This window comes from Trichoplusia ni, chromosome 5 (assembly GCF_003590095.1).
Source record: "Trichoplusia ni isolate ovarian cell line Hi5 chromosome 5, tn1, whole genome shotgun sequence".
In the NCBI taxonomy this organism is placed as follows: domain Eukaryota; kingdom Metazoa; phylum Arthropoda; class Insecta; order Lepidoptera; family Noctuidae; genus Trichoplusia; species Trichoplusia ni.
The window spans coordinates 11,490,250-11,506,792 of NC_039482.1; the positions used below are offsets into that span (position 1 = coordinate 11,490,250).

The following is a 16,543-nucleotide window of genomic DNA, read 5'->3' on the forward strand; positions in this document are numbered from 1 at the left end:
AAGGTGTTGAGAATAACCCCCTTTACTATCACTCGCAAACATTCGTTATCACTCCATTGTCAAACACTAAATAAAACAATACAAAACTACAGATAAACAGGTTCGATATAAGGCTTTTATCAAAGTACAGACAGCAAGAGAAGTCGATAAAAAAGAACCTTTTTACAAAGCAGCACTATTTTTCGGTTACATTTTAGAATATCATCAAAAACAAAAATGTGAAATGAGGGCCAAGTTCAATACCATAATAATATGCCTTAGTTGTTGACTTCAACGACAAAAGGAGTGAGATCTAAATGCGTGCCAAGTTCAATGGTCAGTCTTGAAATTCATTTATAGTACCATAAAATATATTTTATCCTTATAACTTAGTATTATATATTATGGTGTGACTACTAGTTGTCATATACATTTGTTTCGTAAGCAGTATGTTGCTGGCAGTACGCAGGGACTGAAATCAGTTAGTGACGCAACACTACATTAATAATCTGTGGTAACAGCATGCGTGGTGCGCCGTGTAATGGTATAATACCACGATAAAGTTTATCTATCGAGTGTGCGGTTTGTGGTCGAGGAGCCAGCGTAAATAGTTTCACCAATAAGTGGGGTGTTATGGCCTTTTTGTTTTTTGAAAATATTATTTGGGAAATATGAGTCACTATTATGCCTATGATATTAAAAGGCCTGTCTTTCTATGTGTGTTTTAAAGCAGTTGAACTTTATTTTTTACATAATAATAAAGATGCCGAAGGAGACATGCGACCATTATGTTTTAGCGATATCTAAATGAAAAGAAATACGCCAAGAGCGAGTTGTACTTGCAAAACTGAGGGAGCCGTATGAAATACTACAAAAAACAAACTTCAATAAAATTGGAAATATTTCAAATTTAAGGCTGTGAAGCTTTGTTTCACCTCGATTATTTATTTTACATACTGTTGATCTAGTAGACACACAGTCTAGCTATAAGATGCAGCTTGATGACAGACGGACCAACACACAGCGGAGCCTCAATAATAGGGCTTCGTTTTTTTTCAAGTGTATCAAGTATTAAAATTTAATTTAAAGACGAAAAAAAGGAATATTTTACCCAAAAACTGAGGTAGGTACTACCAAAATGCGTTATTATGCAAAACATTTCGATATTCCATAAAAAAAATACTACACACAAAATGCACTTTCCTAAAAACAGTGGCCTACGAGTATATACACACGCTTTTAAAGTAAAATTTCCAACTGTAACACAAAAAGAATTAAGGTTTATCTGTTTTAGATTATTTGATGTGCAATGTCGCTCCGTTCCAGTGACTCCAACTAACAGAGGCAAACAAATGCTTAATGTAATTAGTTTTACACAAAACGAACCCTGAATGACATTGCTCGTGGAAAAAGGATTTATCTCTCCTATTATTCTTTAACAGTGGCATGAAGTCTATGTTTTTAAATCTTTGAATGTAAAACTCTTTTTTAGAGCCAGGAGTTTTATTATTAATTTATTTTTAAAGTCCTATAAAGTATTTTTTTTAGTTGCTCTTCGATCGCGGGTCTGCTGGTAGAGATTTGTCATGAAATAAGCAGCATTATTATAAATCTTTGCGTGTAGGTACATAAAATATAAAAAAGTTGCTTAGTCTATTATTTTTTGGAAAGTAATTTATAATTTAATAATTTTGTGAAACTAAATACTCATATACCTGCCTACTAAGCTTAGCTTACAATAATTTTGTTTTATTTACTATCTCTTAAGCAACCTAATTATTAGCAAGTCTTTAAAACTGCGGTTTGTATTCATTAACAGAAAATCTATCTACAAGAAATCAAACAAAATATTCTCTCCAAAACATATTGAAAATACATGAGAATTTCTATCAGCATATTAAATTAATAAAACCATATTATAAATTTTTTATATAAAAGATATTGGCAGTGTATTTGCTATTGCGTAGTACGACCGTCACCGGGCCGGTGTGCGGCGCGCATTTTTAATAACACCCATGAATGCAAAAGAAGAACGTGTATATACCATCTGAAAGTATATCCTTGTACCTACATAATATTGGAAAAAACATGCTTAGTGACCAAGGAGGTGAGAAAGCTTTTTGCGTTGCTTAACTTGATCTTTGTGTCGCGGCAACGTAAATATCTTCGGTTAAAACTTGAACTGCGTAGCTATCACGGTTCTTCAGATACAGCCTGGTGTCAGACGGACAGACAGACAGCAGGGCCTCAGATGTAGGGACAGAACCTTAAAAACGATAAACAGAAAAAAAACTAGCAATAATATAGGCTACAAAATTAAAAATAAAATACAGCTCCATTTTACCGAACAAAATTGACACTGGAAACGGTGTAAGTAACTCATAAGTTATAAAAATAAACCATTATAACAATATTCGAAATACAGTAAAATAAGGATAATCGTGACGTTTCACCTCCGTGTCGTAACACTCATTCCGGTCGTGCCGGAATGCCGTCCAATCGGATTATAATAGTAAAGGATAGTGCACCTGTGTTTGCGCTCACATTTACTAAATTCGGTTACGAGGATATTCTATCACTGGAGCTTATAATAAAAACTGGCTAGTGAAAGTATTTCGTGAAGGAATAAAAGCCTGATATAATAATAGGAGGTGTTTTGGCCAGCTCGTCACATAAAATTTTCATTAGTTAGATACTTTTGACTAATGAAAATTTTGTACCATAGAAATTCCCATTACTGGGAATTCCGAGTTTTTAATATTTTGTAAGTTTTCGAACTTGTTTATATAAAAGTATTTAATTGACAAGCCTGATATTTGGTATCTAGTTATGCTCTATATGCAAACCTAATTACCAAAAATTACTGCTTTCTTGGCTATGATTAAATAAATAAAAATGTCAACCCTTTTAAAAAACAGAAAATGTTTTTTTAATGCAGCAGCCAGCCGTAATAATCAGAATTATTTTTACAAAATCACATTTAGAACCAGAACTTATAAAAACGAACAGAAAATCTTTAGTTTAGCAGTATTCACATAAAGAGACGTAATGCGAATTAAGTAAACAATAAAAAATGAATACCTTACCACGGGCTCTCTGCCTATAGATGTCGTGACGTGCGATCGTTATGTACGGCGATGCTTCGCACCTTGTTAGTTCACATCTCGCTTGTACAACGCTTAACTTCACTGCAATTTACGACCTACAAATTGAATGAAAACTACGATTATTTTTATAATACTGGGCTTTTGGGCGGTTGGTGGCAACGGAGGGCGAGATGTTTTTTTAATGGGATAGTACGCCATGTTTAAAGAACTAAGAGTTGGTATCGTTGCACTTTAATTTTGTCAGACCGCAAACAATTACCCTTTAGTTATGTCAAAATATTAGTCGAAAACCTCAGATATTTTTGCGTAAAGACATTTGTGAAATGTCCTAAAATATTGAAAATATCAGCTTGCTAGCTGCATAAATCCAAACGGAACGAAAAACAAAAAAGAAAATTAAGGGTATAAAAAGTGGGAGAAGGCAGCAATGTATTCATAAAATACACGAATATAACATGTAAAAAACTATTACACATGAAAGCATGTCAGAACACGGTATCTGTATTGATTATAATACTATCAATCAATTTTGAGTGTCGATACCCGAATATCCCAGGGACGAATGTTCCTGAAAATTAAAACTGGTGCTGAAAGCTTTTATGTAAAATCAAAGTGCATCAGCGTTTCCATTAATCCATACATACATTTTCGTTGGACCCGCGGGTAAAGTGCGGTCAATTGAATTTTAGTTGGCGTCGATTTTATATTTAAATATTGTATGTGATATGCGTGCCTTTTATATTTATGGTTACATACTGGCAAATCTGATTACAAGTCGATATCAAATACGCGAACATAAACAGAACATTGTTGAATATTTGGTCATCTTTCTAATACACAAAATGTCATATTATTTTAAGTATGCTACCAAACGACTAGAAAACAGCAAAAACATTATTTTGAATTTTCTTTTATGCATAGGTTTGGAAACACAACGTAGGCTAATAAGGCTCTCCTAAAACTTCATGCTCTAAGTTTCCCTACAAGCTACGAATTGTATGACAATGTCAAAGTAAACTGCTACTCAATAAAAGAAAAGAGGTCTTAACACATATCTCATCCAGTCGCACTACTCGTAGTACATGACATGAATTGATAGAGCCGCAAGCAATCAATAAAGTGTCTTCACACGACGGCGGTAAACTGTTGCTATCAGATATGATGAGAATTTTAGTCGGGTCTATGAAGTTGTTGGATCTGTGCAGTTTTTTTTCGACCTTTTTTAATATGGATTATGAATTTGGAACAGCACTTGAGTAGTGTAAATACTACACTTGCGTCAATTTTAGAAACGCCATTACGTCATCATGTACTATGTTCAGAAATCTGATAGCATTAATTATTATTGTTCAAAATTAGTCAAAAATATGTCTCACTTTTGTTATGTTTACTTTATACAGATTTTCCTCAAAAAAACTTGTAAAATCAGTCCAATATTCACGTTTATAATATTAGTATGCATCGATCAAACCGTATCAGTTAGACGAATTTGGGTCATAGATAAAACGTATTAATTCTCTTTTCGAATTGCCATGGCTTTTACACTATATAAAGAAATGTAGAGTTCATACAAATTTAGCTACGAAACCTTTTTAGAAAAACCACTGTGGCAAACTTTTAATTTGACAGTATGCAATTATATAATAGAGGTATACACCGTGATTTTTAGTCGTCTTACAAAAGCAGCCCAGTTCATGTATCCAATGACTAGAACACGTTCATGATAAAAAAATAGGTATTTATGAGATTTGAATAAATTTAAAATGCATTTTTATTAAATATTATGATGGTATTCGTAGTTTTTTAGATACACAGCTCTGTTGCGAGCGCGGTCCGAGCCTTGTAACAATGGTGAGGGGCGCGGGTGGCGGCGTTTTTATTATTTTTAAGACAATATTTCAGATTTCTCATGTTTAATTTTTCTTCGTACTTATTATGTTAGTTGATGATAAAAAAATAATAATCGCGCCTAGGGGTATTTTACGTCGGATACATGAACTGGGCTGCTTTTGTAAGACGACTAAAAAATCACCGTGTATACATTGTAGATTCCTTTTTGCTTACCGGAAATCTTTTAAAACATCAACAACATTCATTTATACTTTGAGTATTTTTGAGAAAAGAAAGGCAGTTACTACACGATGAAAGAGCATTGGATACTTATCGTAACTTAATTTGGAATTTAAAAACCTCTTTTTCACAACCAATCTCCCTTAGTTACAAGTAGCTACACGTTAGTCAAATCAAATGACCACCCTTCAATACAAGACGCTGCAATAAACTGAAAAAATGTCTAGGTAATCTGTAAAACTAGCATCAGAAACAGAATTTTTATAGGAAGACCTGTTGGACCTTGGAAAGTCGTTCTGATCTTCAATTCACGATGATCCTATTGGCGGTCAGCCAATCGTGTGATCTCACGTACTTTTCGCAGTAATTCAGTTTTATGGCGCAAAAAATTGCTACACAATGATTATAAAATGATGCGGTCGAACGGGATTTGTTTATTTTTTAGATACGCATGCTTGCTGCGTTTTGCGTGTGATGTAAATAAAATACTAGTTTTAGATCTAGATTTCGTGAAACTACTGAAATTGAGAGTGGTTAAGCTATTTTGATCTGGTATTTGAGTTGTTTCGTGGGTTGGTGTTTACAAGTAGGTATTCAAAAGGTTTATTTTAAACTTTTTCAGATTTTTCGAGTTATTTATTGCTGATTTTTTGAGTGAAAGAGTTTTTTTTATTGATAAACAACAACAATATTTTATATTAAAATAACTTATTTGTATCATTCTTCAATCCTTATCTGTTGCTGCCGTAATATTAACATTTAAATGACGACCACCTTTACATAAAAAATGCTACAAATAAATAATACCCGATAGGAACCAAAACGTATTCATATATGTATAGCCATATCCAATATCTCATCGAACACAAAGCCATATTAACAAGCAACACGAAACTCATCGTACTCCATCATTTCATTTGGGTGTTATGCATCTATTGATTTTACCTGAGTACCTACTACGAGCTTCAATCTCGATCACCATCTCGCCATAACCATCAACGGAGACTATAAAATTCATATCAAGTACTCGCTCACGTCATCCTGTTCGAGTTACGGACATATAGTTACGATTCCTTATTTTATGATTACGAACCAGTTATGACTGTCATTTTGGAGTTATGATTTTTCGTACGTAAAGTTTTATGCAAGGCGTGTATCTTGACTTCGTTAAAAAGGTTTTGACTTTTCGATAATTATAATGAACTAGCAGTTGCCCGCGACTTCGTCCGCGTGGTTGGAAGGTATAAGTTATAACTCCTTGGATTACAATATTGCAATTTTTTTTGCGGAACCCTAATATTTTTGAAATAAATTATAGCCTATGTTCAACGGAGATAATGTAGGTTCTCAACGGTGAAAGAATTTTTCAAATCGGATCTGTAGTTTCGAAGCCTATTCGTGTCAAACAAACAATCAAATATTTCCTCTTTATAATATTAGTAAAGATGAAATGAATTACATAAAAAAGACAGTACTCTACAATAGCCCAGACAAGCTGAAAAAATGTTTTAGGATTAATATGAAAATATCATAAATATTAGATCTAGATAATAAACTCATTGTTTAATTCAATTAAGTAATTGTATTGAATAATAACATTATCAAAACAAATTAATTGTTATAACAGTTTTGTTCAATAAAACCATAACAAAACACAGCCAAGTAAATCGCCTGTATATCAAAGCAGTAAGGTTGATTATTGTAAATCGTAATTTTTTTGAACTTACGTGACACGTCGTACACATGAAATGAAGAAGTATGAAAATAAATGGTTCTCGAAAAATAATATGCGTATTCATTACATTTTCTCTTTAGCCTCTCGATATTTCAATTACCATAAAGTAATTGACACATTTCAGCGCACTCCAATGAATTAATTTAATTAATACCCATTGTTATATGGTATTGAACGAATGGGTATTGAAATGTTATGTAGCGAATTCTATATGTAGTAATAGGTATCTATCTATAGGTCAGTTTTCTTAGGACCCAACAGAAGATGCTAGCTTTTCCAAGTTTTGATAGTTTTTCGTCGCTTATCACACTAAGATTATAAATGATATGGTATGATATGAGAGGATGGAGGAACCTGATACCTTGATTATTATTGCTAATTTTGTCGAATTGCTTCAAAAGAGGGTCATGTTGGGTAATTGTTTAGAATATCCGCTACGATAATATAGAGAAGTCATGAATAATTGCAAATGCATAAAACGTGGTTTTAGGTAACTAGAATTCAGATATTTTCTTTAAAATCACTTTTAACTTTGAGCTATATACAACTATACCCTACTATTTTAACTTCATACAAATTTGCAAATTCGCTATTTGCAAATTATATATATATACTAGCTGACCCAGCAAAAGTTGTTTTGCTGAATATTTTTTTTTCTAGTTGTACGTATTTTTAATGCCACATTATAAAAAAAATAACAACAAACCATTTTGTCCAAAAAAAAAAATATTTTTTTTTACTGTGGGCAACCCTTATCACTTAGGGGTATGAAAAATAGATGTTGTTCTATTCTCAGACCTACCCAATATCTATACAAAATTTCATAAAAATCGGTCAAACCGTTTAGGAGGAGTACGGTAACTAACATCGTGACACGGGAATTTTATATATTAGATATATATATAGAGTATAATATTTTTTAATACCATACTCATATTACAATTTATCTTCTTTCCAGGTACAAAGTGAAGTGAAAAAATAAATGCGAGTGCATTACGTGTTGCATTGTGTACGAAATGTGTTAAAGTAGAAGTGTGGAGTGCGGTGCGTCGTGTGGCGGTGCGCGGGCGCAGGAGCGGGCTCGCCGGCCGCCGCCGCTATGTTGCTAAGTTGACGACGGCGATCGGCCGCGCCTCACGCCGCTCGACCACTCGCACTACAGGTATGGACTATTACATATCTATTATCTATGAATCTTACAAAAGGAACACACGAAATTACAACGGAAAATGTAGAGGATGAAACTTACATCTTTCTCATATTGTATCTACACAGGCAGCTTAAAGGCCGTCGACAAACTCCACTTGTCTCCACTGCCGAACACTATAACCGATGCGCGTATACTCGTAGTTTCAAGATTCTGTAATAATAATACTATGGGAAATCACGAATTGATGATTAATCCTCTCGCTTGATAATTAGCCTATTTTAGGTGAAATTATATTTTTGCATCTGATTTATTTTGTATCACAGTATGAGCTTTGAAAAACCTGCTCTTAGTCATAGGTCTCTCTTTTTCTACCAGTTCTTTTAGTCTTTTAAAACGATAACAAGAATAGGCCAGAGAATAATGTTTTTTTTTTACGATGAGTAGAGACATAAGTTAATTAACAAATGCATCAATTGACGAAAATATAATATGTAAAAACTGTGTAGCTACCTTTATGGTTATATCTTTTTTATCGTGCTCACAATTGGCTCTTAAATGCAACTAAAATTTTGTTTATAGAACGTCTTGTAGGGCACAATATTGGCATTCATATTAGCAATCGATTATAACAATGCATTATTCTATTCTAGTCGGTTTTAATGCATCGTATGCGTAATTCGATGTATTGTGACGTCATGTAGATAATTAGGTGTCTGTAACGTGCCAGAAATGGCTGAGGTATTTAACGTTAGCGAGAGTAATGTTGGCTGAGGTATTATAATGTACGAGCTGTTGCCCGCGAATCCGTCCGCGTGGTTAGAAGATATAAGTTAGGAATTATTGAACTCTCGAAGATAAATAATTTTCACTCTTTTTGCCACATTTTCCTTTGTACCTTCGCTCCTTTTAGTCGCAGCATGATGGTATATAGCCTAAAACCTTCCTCGATGACTGGTCTATAAACACAAAAATATTTTTTCAATTTAAACCATTAGTTCCTGAGATTAGCGCGTTCACACAAACAAACAAACTCTTCAGCTTTATATATTAAAAGTACAGATTACGAGACGTATAATGTATAGTATAGTCAACAAAGATGATCTTTTAGCAGTCAACAACTATATGAAAATTTCAGCCTGCTGGCTTATGGGGAAGTGATTCGAAGTTGAGTTGCAAAAATACAACCGGAACGATAAAGATACAAACAAACCAGAAAAGTGAGTATAAAAACGTGGAAAAATAAAACAGTTTGCGTGTGGTTAGTTAAAAGTATTAATTGATAACTGGTAATAAAGTAACGTTGCTAAACATTTTTAAGCTATCAATGGAATCCTGTTTCTAGGGACTAGGATTCGCTGTCTGGCCGTCTCTGTCAACGGACGGTATCTCATGAACCATGATAGCCAGACCATTGAAATTTCTACAGTGGATGTAGAAATTTCAATGGTCTGTAAATTGTAATCATATATTGCTGATGCAATTTAAGGGAGAGTTGCGGTGGGAGGTCAAGGCCACGTTTTTTCCCTGCATTCCCACGGAAACGGGAACCACCACGCACTGTAAACTAAAGAAAAACTACTACTACTACTAAATCTAGTAACTAAATATAAAGAGCTCAGGAACATTGTATACTCATGTATGTAATAATTTATACTGTTAGCTTATTAATTAGGTCAACCATAAATCTGATTGAATTATAATAATATTACACTTGATTTTGGGTACTTTTCCTAGACTGAACAAACCATTATTTTCGTAGCTATGATTACGCAAAATTATTCAACTATTCGAAGTAATTCAATGGACGTTCCCTAACAACCGGATTTCGAATGAAACAGAATGATTTGTACTGAATTAGCATAAATTCTCGGAAAACTAAAACATTCCACTCAGACAGTAATTTGTTGAAAAATCCGAGCCCATTTTCGTGCACCGTTCGGGTATCAATTCTTTATTGGCCTACATTCACTTCACAAAAGCATTGCCTACCTGTTGAGTAATTTATACGAACCGTTTCGTCAGCTATAGTTTTTCCGATGGAATCTCTTGGGCATATTGCGAGTTGTATTAGAGAAAAAGGCGACATAAAACGCCAGCACCTAGGGACTAACGATAAATCAACCGCCTAGGTGTAGTTTATTACTAGTCGTAAACTTTGAAAGCTGTTCTTGCTGTGTATAAATGTATTGTGGAAAGAACCATTAGTGATCATTCGTGACGACAACCTGCTACATAGATATATTACTTCGTAGCCGTGCTACGGCAATCTTCGTAGCGATATCGTAGGCGTCTACGGTAGGTGTTTCAAGCGGGGTACTTTAATAATGAAAGATTGGCTTGGGTTGTAGTTTGCATTTAGATATGCGTAGCTTTAAAGCGATAAGTTTTAAACTGTTTCACAATAAGGTAAGAAAATTATAATACGAATGATATATGTATGAAACTGAGACGTCACGTGTAACTTTGATTGCATTAAACAGCTATTACGTATTGTCTTTATAAATGAATCCGACGTAAAAAAATAACGTAAGTATTATCAAAACTGAAAATTTCCAAGATTCATTCATCCGCTAACAAATTAAGTAACACCACTAATAAATATCAAAACACGATTCCAGTATTACTATTTAATATTAACAGCCGTCATGGACCCAACTCGGTGTCGGGAACGAAAGCCGCTTTTCATGAAAGCTTCAGTAGAAAAAGGTCGTATGTACGGTACTTTAATTGCCCCCGCGCGGCTCTCTATAATGTTGTAATAACTTAGTTGTAATCCGAGGCAATCAGATTATGAGTGTCATGTGTACGAAACAAAAGACAGTTTAGTAGGTTTGTGTCGTTGTGTTTGATTAATGGGTGTTTTGTTGTAGGCTCGTATTGCGGGGTTATTTGAATTATGAACTAGATGCTAGCTTATTTCAAAAAGTGTTCGATTTTATCGTCGTATTTATTATTGGTGTCGTAAAAAAAGTAGTTCAGTAAATCTTTCAGACGGACCAATTAGACTTTAAAAAATAATGCCCTATTCGTTCGGAAAATAAAACTACATTAAGTTTGATTTTGTAGTTTGAGTTGAATTTTGATTTGTTAAACTCCAACTTTGATATTTATAAGGTTACCCCAAAATTTCAAAAAGGCTAAATAACGCAGGTTGTTATACAAAACTTATCATTCGATAAAAAAGAAACAAAAAGAGAACACGCATGATAAGTTCATGCAAATTTATTTTTGGGACCAATCACTGATATTGCCTGCCAAATGATTTAACATACCAATGCAAAAAATCATGCAACATAAACTAATGAAAGTTATACAAATCAAAACACACATCACTATATCACTATTCAAACATTTACCGGCGTTCATTTATTTTAAACGGCGACTAAAAAGGCAATACCGACATCCCTACCACTTATTACAGTAATAATATTAATGCAGCTGTTTAAAAGAGACGCCGCTCTACGCTGAGTAGTGCTATCCCTCTCACACAACCGTAATAGCATTTTAAAAGGTGATGGCAGTCTTTTACGTGTGAGTTTAAAAGCAAACAATTTTATCGAACCGTTTACATAAGGTTGTTAAATGGTGCGCTAATGTGTCTGGCGGCGTGGACTTACCGTGACGAATCGAAGGCTGCCTGGATTAAGAGCACACGTATTGTGGGTATCCGCTAATGACTGCACTGTTATTTGCAGTTAAAGGTAGGTTTAAACGAAGCTATGTTATATGGGAGTGGTATCTATCGCTTGTTTTATTATGTACATTGTGAGTAGCGTTTGGGGCTGGTTTTGCACGTGTGTATGATCATTATGAATACGATTGTCTCTATAATTGATCTTAATCGGTTCTTTACTAACAAAAAATGACACCGGATAATAATGTCCAGTTTCAAATAAAAGAGCATTGCAAAAATGTCTGGTATATTATCTATATCGGACTTGCTAATCCGATGAACTTTATATAGCATCGGTGATTTGATACAGGATGCTAGCCATACTCATGTTAAAAATCCATTTAAAACGGTCCAGCCGCGCTAAAAGCCGAATTATTATTTATAAATAATGAAAAGACAAATTGTGAACTTTGTCTAAACAAACATGTTTCTAAATCTACATATACTATGTGATACGTTAGTTCATTCCATTTAAAAGTATTCAAATATTGTACATAAAAAATATTTTTACCTCGAATACATGTAATCCATTGCTTTATAAAACCAAATTCTACTGGTAAATCTACTTATGACATATCTAAATATAATTTGAGAGTCAACCTTACATCAAAAGTCAAGAGGCTGTTCACCTTCACTATGGGGTCAATAGTAGTCATCAAAAGGCGTTGAAGCTTCGACAAATATGGGCTTCGGAAAAGATTTTTTAGTTTTAATATTTGTTAAGTAGTCTTATTAGGTTTAAAAAATAATCGAATTTGACCACACGGATAGCCAAGTGATTGTACTGAATCTAGTTAGGTATTTCTGTGCATGTCAATGGAATGGCTGTGAATCCCCCGTGACAGAAGGATTAAATTCCAAACTGCGGGAGTCGTTTATATGACACCCATAATTATAATATTTCGTTTTGTTCTTCCTTTTATTGGGAGAACAGAACTAAAGAAAATGTATCTTATTTTTTCAACTATTCATGAAAAATAAACATGAATATATTTAAGTATATTATGTAAGTTATATACATTTACATCATTATTTCCTTTGACTCAAGCGAATAAGGATCAAAATCAGCGTCAAAGGACTAGGCTTAGCGCTTAGCTCACATAGAGCTTTGTCTAGGTTAGCTTTGTTTAGCATCCAGAGTCAGAAACTATTATATACTAACGTCATCCAGCGTAAGGAGACCTACCACGCTACGTTAAGAAAAAACAGTAGAGTATTTTGACTAAATATGTAGAATAATGAAATTCTGTTTCGTCTGCCACGAAGATTTCCAAAAACTATTAAATACTCATTATAATTCGTTTTATCACATTACTAAAAGTAAGGAAAATAAAAAGCATTTATTTATGATAGTGGTGCTAAAAACCCATCTTACCAGTAAAAAGCGTACTGGTAAGTGACGTCACACGAGATTTTTAATCTCTTTATGCCTTTTATTTTTTGTTTACGAGATAAAATAAAAAAATATATGTTCAGTTTTTTTTAAACCTGTCTGACGATCTAAACATATTTTTTTGACAGATTTCCTATTGGTTAAGAGAGATACGTCATATCATGTGTTATCTCGCTCGTGCAAAGCAAGCAAACATTATACTTGTATATATGTACGTATTTATACGTTTCAATAGCTCATCAGCTTTGAGCAGGCCATATTGATTAGCAGTAATTATTGAACTGATATTAACATAATAAGCATCTACATTCATCGTTGTGACTTAGGTTAATAGGTATATTGATAGAATGTGATATGTATTCGCTGATGAGTTTATACAAAATTACTTTTCATTAACGGGCTAATATCATATAATATATATAATTGTCAACTATTCATCATTTAAGACTAATTGTTCGTTCCTTCTTTACAATAAGTACTTATTCAATTTTAACTGATATTTTACGGTCCGTAAAATTCAAGATAAAATATTCTCTGAAAAATTTACAAGCATTTGAAACTGATCAATTGAACAATATTATACCAAAGTTCGATTTAACGATGATTTGGCATGTCTTGTAAACTTGTAACTATGTAAATTGTGTAGACGTGCTGTGCGACATGTCGGACTCGTTTTGTCGCAAACGTGTCGCGAGCGTCAATCGAGTTTCATCCCACATGTCATGATGGTTTATCATTCTGTAGTTGTATTGCTTATTATTGAATAGGATCGAATAGTACTATATTTTCACGAACTGATGCATGAATTTGACCTATAAATTTTCCTTGATATTTTGATAAAAATTGAAGGGTGGGAAAAAATATTTACAAAATAATTAGGCTTATTAGGTATTTACCTACCCGTACTTTGCGTAATATTACTATGACTCCAGTTAATACTATTGCGTATTAATTGGAGTATATTTAATGGTAAAGCAAAGAAATAAGTATCGTTATCGTCTCCAGTCGTCCACTGCTTTCTAGCAGAACGTTAAAGACTTATTTCCAGGAGAAAAATTAGCATAGAAACTCCAAGGTTTTGCCAATAGAACCAGGAGAATATGATAAGAACATTTTCATCAAACAATTAATAATACTGCTGACTTAAGACGTAATGCTGAAGGCTCTTCAGAAAAAGATGACATTGAAAATATCGCTTTGGTGTCAGATTAAACGAGGCCGAAACCTTGGTCTATAAGCTAGTATATAATTCTCTATTACGTTGATGCCACTCATTATATCATTCAAATGAGGACGGAAAAGTGATCTGAATCATAAAAGTAAATTTAATTCCCTGAGGTGATGTTTCGAACAAATTTTATATATTGCTAGATCATTTCTTTCATAAACTTTGAGATTTTGATCCCGGAGCAATCCTGCAAATGTTTCGGTTGACTGAAGCGCTACAAAAATATTACATTTGACTTAAGATTAACTACATTAGACCCAGTCCGTCACGCACTGAAAACAACCCAACTCTTACGGCGACACTCAAAGTACCAGTATACAGGTTTAGCAATAAATCATATTGGGTCGCAGTTGACAAAGTGGGACGTTGTGGCACGCCCCCGCGGTCTCACGGGCCCTTCACTCAAGCACCGCTGATTTCGCATTCGACTCTTGCTACTTACAAATAGGGATGGAAACTATACGAAAACTAGCAAAACAGAACGAATAATCAACCTTCATACGTCATAAACAGTTACAGAAAAGCAAGCTGAATTTTCTCGAAATTGTATCCTGGAAGGGAATTTGCAAATGCTTGCAAAATTTTACAAGCTTCTATAAAGCGACAACCCTATAAACGCAGTTGATTATTCGAGCGAACTTGTGCCAAATGTGTGGGCGTGAGAAAAAATAAAAAGTTATACAGCATTTTGAGATCGAAAGGTTGATTTATAAGTGCAAAGAGTTTCAGCAACGAACACGCTTTACTTTGAACTAGTAAATTGCAGTTATGATTGCTATTTACTAGTTACCGTGCTATTTGAATTAAAAAGCCAGTACCTAGTAACTTTAGGATGGTTTCCCACATGTTCGGAATCCCGTACGCTTGAAATATTATCTCTAGTGCACACAGCAGTGAGTACTGTAATTCAAATTGAAATGTAAACTCACTGAACTTCTACTATTTGTATTTTATCATTAGTAAATTAAAGGCGAGTTTGTTTTTATATTCGAATATCTGATTTGGAATTTATTTTAGTTTTTCTCAAAATACTCGCTGGTTGATTGATACGTTTGAGTTTTTAAAGCTGTTTTATTTTTGCTTTCGAGCGTATGATCGTCCTTGATCTGTTGAATCGTGAATGGAACATAAAATGCACATAACAGTATCATGTTATGTTCGATGTGATGGAGTCACGTTTTCTCCCGTATAATCCCCGAGCTCCCCGTAATCAAAGTGTCACGGAAGGCAGCGTTCGTTCGTCAAGTACGTACGTCACGTACAAAATTTATAGCAAAAGTATAAGTCAATTGGATGAATTGTGTATTAATTGGATGAATAGTTCGTCTTCATTGGTGAAATAGTTTATTTTTAATAAAACTTAGAGAGATCATCGTTTCTTTTACAGCCTTCAATTTATTAAATAATCCGATTTGTTAGTTTCTGAAGTCTACCGTTGTTATTTATATAGTAGATGGGTTCCTACTTTTGTTTAGCAAGAATGAGTAGAAAATGTAATTATTGTTTTTGCGGACCCACAATTTGTTTGAGTTTTGATGTTTTTGACCCATAAATTACTTATCACATTTCATTGTTATAACGGCAAAAGAAGAACATCATTTTTAAAATCAAATTAGCAATCTCAGTTCCTAGGATACATTCTGATGACTGAAGTATGGACAGCAGAGCCTCATTAATTCCTTAAAGGTTCCACTTTTACCCTTCTGGTACGTTACCGCAAGAACATACACTTCGCATACTTCGTTAGAACACATTGTTTAATTTTATTTTCTTACCTTAATTGTGGTTTCTTTTTTGTTTCTTGTTCCTTTGTTGAATTCGCTCGTCAGTAGCACTCTTAATATTTTTGTAGCTTATGTCATCTTGAGTAATTATAAACACACGCACATACCATTTATCAGCGTCAAATTAAGTTGAAATTGCGAACTGCTCTCTTTTATTAAATAACCGCTGACAAATATGTGTTCTATTAAATTAAGTAACGTCTTGAAGACTTTGTTTTGTCGTTTTAATGCTACTTTTATATTTGTAATCTTTGAGAAATTTTGATTGATTTTTCATAAATCAAATGATTTATTATTTGTAAAACATAGGTAGAAAAATACCGATGTTAATAATTGGTACAGAACGCTATGTTTTGTCAATGTTTAGACATACTATGCACGTACATATCTAGGGTTTCATGCTCTCAAAGGTGAAACTGAACAC

General features: G+C 33.7%; 1 long non-coding RNA gene across 1 annotated transcript; it reads right to left on the reverse strand.

The window, feature by feature from the left end:
* Window positions 1-1,929: 1,929 nt before the first annotated feature.
* Window positions 1,930-8,638, reverse strand: LOC113494498. Its single transcript, XR_003400655.1, has 3 exons — window positions 8,552-8,638; window positions 8,141-8,251; window positions 1,930-3,181 (listed from the first exon to the last, which is right to left on the reverse strand). It is a non-coding gene; the product is annotated as an uncharacterized LOC113494498 (long non-coding RNA).
* Window positions 8,639-16,543: the final 7,905 nt, after the last annotated feature.